General features: G+C 34.9%; 1 long non-coding RNA gene across 1 annotated transcript in view; it reads right to left on the bottom strand.

Annotated features, from left to right (window-relative positions):
• LOC109211435 overlaps positions 1-3,977 on the bottom strand; it is a 5,775-nt gene extending 1,798 nt beyond the window's left edge. The window contains exon 1 of the long non-coding RNA XR_002065715.1: positions 369-3,977. This is a non-coding gene — a long non-coding RNA (uncharacterized LOC109211435). The remainder of the gene's footprint in view (positions 1-368) is intronic.
• Positions 3,978-5,952: the final 1,975 nt, after the last annotated feature.

The following is a 5,952-nucleotide window of genomic DNA, read 5'->3' on the forward strand; positions in this document are numbered from 1 at the left end:
GGGGGAGAAGTTGGCAGAGGTAAAAATGCATAAAACATTGTAGTGATGTTCAGTCACCATTCTCATCTGTAATCGTACTGACAATTTGATCAAGCATAACTATGTTCTAAAAGTATAGCAAAGTTTGCTCCAAACAGCTTTTCAGATTCGAGAATTCTACAGTAGGAGAATCAAAAGCATAGCTTTGTTTGGTTCTAAAGAGCGACTTAATTATACATAGGAGAATCAAAAGATTTTACATACATTTAATAAGAAAAGGGATGCCAACTATGATTTTGACTATTTATGAGACATGGGAGAACACTATGGCCTACATGTATATAATCGTAAAATTTAGTACGTAAAATTTCTCCTCGACGGTATGGTACCTTGTGCACCAAAACCTGATAATGCTTCAGGATTACGAGTCTCCATTCTCCCACTTTGTTCAGATATATCATCAGCATGCAATCTGTTCCTTAGATATACCAAAGATAATTCCAAAGTAGCCAATTCTCCTCAAACATTTATGAATCTAGAATAGCAGGACGTATCCAGACAGGTTTTACATTTGGATGGGCTCTCGTTTCAGGAGTTTCTCCTTCAAATGAGCCATCCGTATGTGGAAGTGCTGAAGGAAACCCAAAGTCTGCAAGTAACAAAAAACAGAATAGGATAATACTGACATAAACATGTTAAGAAACAGAAGCTCAAAAATAGCAGGCCAGTAACAAGAACAAATTTTATCAAAGATGAGTATGAAATCATTTACCAAGCAATCCTATCGTCGAGTTTTAGAAACATATCCTTTTCCTGCAATAGAGCTTACTAGTAATCGGTAAAATAATTCAATCTATGGTTTCGTGGATGCACTAGTAAGCTAACTTAATCTTCTAGAGTTTGAATTTATAGATACATACATCATAACAGTCAATAAAAGAACAATTTCCAGAAATTACATTATCAAAATCTTCCTAGCTTCTTCTAAAAGCAAATTTGGATTATAAATTTGGTAATTATATTGAAGTAGTTAATAAGGTTCCAAAATCTGTACGCATCCCCACACACACACACACAAAAAAAAAACTCATAGAACAGGATAAGAATCACTCAAAGGGTTAATCAATCTGGGGTTCTGAGGAAAAAAACAATTTCACCAACTCAAAAACATCACTGAAATCTTGAAAATCAGTGAAAGTGCTCCAGCTCCAGCGCCGGAGAAGTACCCGATCAATGACCCATTCCGTTTTCCAACTCAGATGAATGGAGGTCCACTCACCAGTTGATAATATTTTCCATGCTATTAGAGGAGAATCACAAGCCTGACAAATGTGTCTTTTTCAAGAAAGCGATAAGACATATTTTTCACATACAGGCATTCTTTTGTAAATGAAATGACAAAAATCTATCTAAACACCAGGAAATACTGTATTCTTTCTTTTAGAGATGGTCACACATATTTGTCAGGTTTGTGATTCTCCTTACATATAACATGAAAGATTATCATTCGATGAGACGGACCACCATCTAGCATCCAAGAAAGAAAAAGGAACGAGATTGACCGATATGAAAAAAACTAAACACATGTGTTAGGATATGATTTTTTCACCATTTATAACCAACCCGAAAGTGAGATGTGATGAAGCGTTCACTTAGTATAAATGCATTTTACTACTTCTGAATAATAGAAGATTACATTAATTGAAGATAAATAAAGAGAAGATTACAATAATTATTTGGTTAGAGGGTACAGATAGTTATTGCAGACAAATACAAAAAAAGTAGAGATTACAGTAATTGGTTGGAACTTCTTTTAAGTTAGAAAAATTAAACAACTTCAGACAAGGTGTTCACACTTAACAGTTTGGTTTGATTCAATTTTACTTACAAACAACAACAACAACAAACACAGTATAATCTCACGTAGTGGGTTCTGGGGAGGGTAGTGTGTACGCAGACCTTACCCCTATCTTGTGGAGATAAAGAGGTTGTTTCAATAGACCCTCGGCTCAGTGAAGCATAATCACAACAATAATGAAAAGAAAACAGGCAGAAACAATAATGAGGAGCCATGGAAAAGAAGCATTGAAAACAGCAAGATAGTAAGATAACCAAAACAAAAGCAACACCAGGCAATAATAGAAACCTAAGACTAAAAACAAGACGAGAGTATGTACTAATGCTACTAGTGAGACCAAGAAAAACCACTCGACCACCTAACCTTCTACGCTAATCCTTGACCTCCAAAACCTTTCTATCAAGGATCATGTCATCGGTAATCTGAAGCATCACCATGTCTTGCCAATTTTACTTACAAAGAAAACATAAATTAAATTATTCCTATGCTAGGAGCAAGGTTCATTTGATAGTTTTATCATAATGGACCAATACATTAATTGTTGCCCAGACATCTAATGCTATTTCACGCTGACTACTATTCTATGAAGACTCTAAAGACTGTCCAATTGTTTAACCCAAAAGGAAAGAAAGGACTTCAAACCTCAAAGTAATCTGAGGATCATCAGCCTATAATTTCAGCAAAAACAATGGTGGAATACATGTGGAGGAGGTTATTAGCTCAGAACTATTAACATTATGTCTCTGGAGGAATTGTTTTTGATAAGATAACTATGTCTCTACTCTCTAGAGGAATAAATGTCCCGTAATAGCCATATGCCATAAACACCTTCAACGGGATAGCCCAGAAGTCGAAGAGAAGAGTAATGACCTTGGGAACCAAGGCTCGAATCTCAACATAGGCGATACTATGTGAATTCTTCTTCTCTCCCCCTCTCTCTCTACAAATAGGATTGTATAAGCACTGAGTAACTATTACTGTTCATTGCTAACACTTATCCACCACATTCTAGGAACGAGTCCCTCAACAACAATGTTAGTTGAAAAGCTTGCAGCTATTTTGTCCACGTAACACGTTACGGTTGTTGTTGTTGTTGTTAACACGTTACGGTTGCAACACTTGCAAAAATTTCATGACCTAATCAAAATGCAGTAACAGATTACACCTTCAGATTTTAAGTTTGAACTTTGAACATTACCAGAGTATTGAAGTTCTTTAAAAGGTCTCCTAATAACTTTCCACTAATTTCTGGCTGCTTGTTATTTCTAGTTTTTAAGCTTTCTGCCACAACATACTTGGTTTTATCTTGTCATACCAAGTTGCATAGAGTGACTTCTTTGAGAGTTCACTAGTTTGATTTCTTAGTAGTTGTGCAAATTGGCTCCAGTATGAGCACGACAATCAAGAATTAACAGTCTTGAGGCAAGACATGTCACCAAGGTTCTATATCTAGCTCTTCAGCTTGCTTTCTAGATGCATACACACTAACAACAACAACATACCCGGTGCATACTCACTAATAGATGTAATAAAAAAGGTAATTGCAAAACATATGAAAGAGGCTATCATATAAGTAAAATAAGGCCCATAAAGTGTGAAGAACTGAAAACAACATATTTTATTCCTATTCAAAGAGCATGGCTCATTTAAGAGATTCCTCGTCATGATGTGAAAAATCAATATTATTCACATACATGTAATATTCATAGTCAAGCTTTAGAAAACAACAAAGATTAGAAGTTATAGTTGTCAGTGCCAATCAGAATAATTAGAAAATATGGAATGTCTCCGACAAGGAATTGTCAGCATAAAAAAACCCAACCCAAAAGGGAAAAAAAGGCATTTCAATCTTCAAAGTGTCTGAGAAGCTCCAGCCAATAAATTTAGTAAGCACGAAGGTGCAATCACCTGTATCGTCTTTATGAATAATGTTCCCTAATTCCATAAATCTGATAATCACCAGGAAATGAGAAAATAAAGGATACGGTAGTTCTATGCTTCCAACCAAAAGAGAAAGAGTTCAGCAAGTTCTAAGGAAGTTAGGAACCTGACTTCTTTTAAAACTGTTACATTAGGTTTTGACTAGATATTTGCAGGGTCACAGGGGATAGGTGCCGAAGCTAAATTCTAGGTTCCCTTGGGGGGGGGGGACACGGAAAGTTAAGAAGGTGGTAGAGGTAAACATTGCATCAGATCTAGTGAGGCAATATCATAGCAATTCTGGTATGCAATTGATGCATATGTAGATGCAATCATACTTCTGTCGCTCATTTTCATCTACACATCTTATTGTCATAATAAGATTCTATACTAGGATAAGTTTATTCCATTCTAAATATCTACTTATACATAATAGTATCCATACTTCAACATATATTTAATAAGAAAAGGCACGTCAACTATAGCTTTTACTATTTCTGAGACATGAGAGCACACTACCTCCTTAACTTATTGACAAGAAATAAACGGGTAGAATCACACAATACTTCTCCCCGACAGGACGCTACATTCTGCACCATAACAGGTATAACATGTAATTAAACAAGCCGATTTCAGCAAATATGAAAAGTAATCAGTAACTAAGATATCCTATCATGAAGCTTAAGAAATGTTTCCTGCACCTGAAAGCGAACTAACTAATCACTTGGAATCATAAAGGATTTAAAACCTAAAAAGTTCAAACTTTAGGAAATAAATGAAACTAATCATTATAATACTGAAGACTCGCCAAAAAGTATTGCAAAAGAAGTAAAAATGTGAAAACTAAATTAAAAGTGAACATTAAAGCAGCCTAGTTAACTAATCACTTGGAATCAGAAATGCTTGTTAAACTCACAGCACATATAAAAAAAAAAACTAAACTTCCAATAAAAAATTAACCAGGCAATTTAGTTTCTACTTGCAAGAAAAAAATTAGTCCAATCAATTAAGAACAGTTTAAGCAAGCTCTTAATGGTCTATTAGTTACACAAATTTAGGGTTCAAATTTGGGATTCAAACTGAAGCAGCTTACTAGGGTTTCAAAAAGCTGAAACGTACTCACAAAAAAAACAACAAGATTTAATTCGAACGGATAATCAATTAGGGGTTTTGAATAAAAAGAACAACTTCTTTAAAAAGCATCACCGGAATCCTGAAAACCCGGTGAAAGATCACCGGCGCCGGAAAAGTGTTCGACCAAATACTCGTTTCTTTATCCGACTCAGACGCATGGAGATCCGGTTACCGATTGGTACCATTTTCTGTGTCATCGAAGGAGAATCACAAGCCTGACAAATATGTCACTTTCGAGAAATGGAAAGAACATGTCTTTTTTAAGAAAGAAGAACTTTATTAAAGAAACCCCAGACGCCGAAACATATTTGTCAGATTTGTAATTCTCCTTCTGCTTAACAAGAAAATTGTATCATTCGATAAGACGGACCACCATATCTAGTATCTAAGCAGGAAAAAGAAACAAGGATTGATCATTGAAATTTTTCTAATATAAAATGGATAGAATTTAGTTGTTATATTTATAATGATTCAATCATATAGAGGATTGTGGGTAAAAATTGTGTGGGGTAGTGGTATTTATTTTTTATTCAATATTTTTAATGCTTAGCAATTGTAGTCACTAATCTATTAAAATTAATATGAAAAGATTGTATTACCCTTTCTTCTATCTCTTTCATGTTAGGGAGAAAGAACTCTGTGAGACGGCGACCACGCAGAAAAGAAAATTGAGGATTTGTTTGGAAAGAAAATCAAGATTCAGAGGACCAAACAAGGAGGGCAAGTGTAGTAAACGACCAAGAGATGCAACTACCTCAAGAATGGACTTATTGAATATTGATGGGTAACATTTAATTGGGAAGCAACTAATAAGGGCAGATAGAAGTTGAATAAGACGAATGAATATTCTATCGTCAAATAATATTTTTTTTTTGTTGTGAAAAGATACAAATAATGTTAGGTTTTCTGCTACGTTATGGATCCTGAACTTACAGTTACAAGTTCAAAAGTTGAGGACACTTGATCCTGAACTTCGAGTTCCAAATTCAAAAGTTAAGGACACTTGGTCCCGAACTTAGAATTACAAGTTCAAAAGTTAAGGATACTTGGTCCTGAACTTA

This window comes from Nicotiana attenuata, unplaced genomic scaffold (assembly GCF_001879085.1).
Source record: "Nicotiana attenuata strain UT unplaced genomic scaffold, NIATTr2, whole genome shotgun sequence".
NCBI lineage: Eukaryota > Viridiplantae > Streptophyta > Magnoliopsida > Solanales > Solanaceae > Nicotiana > Nicotiana attenuata.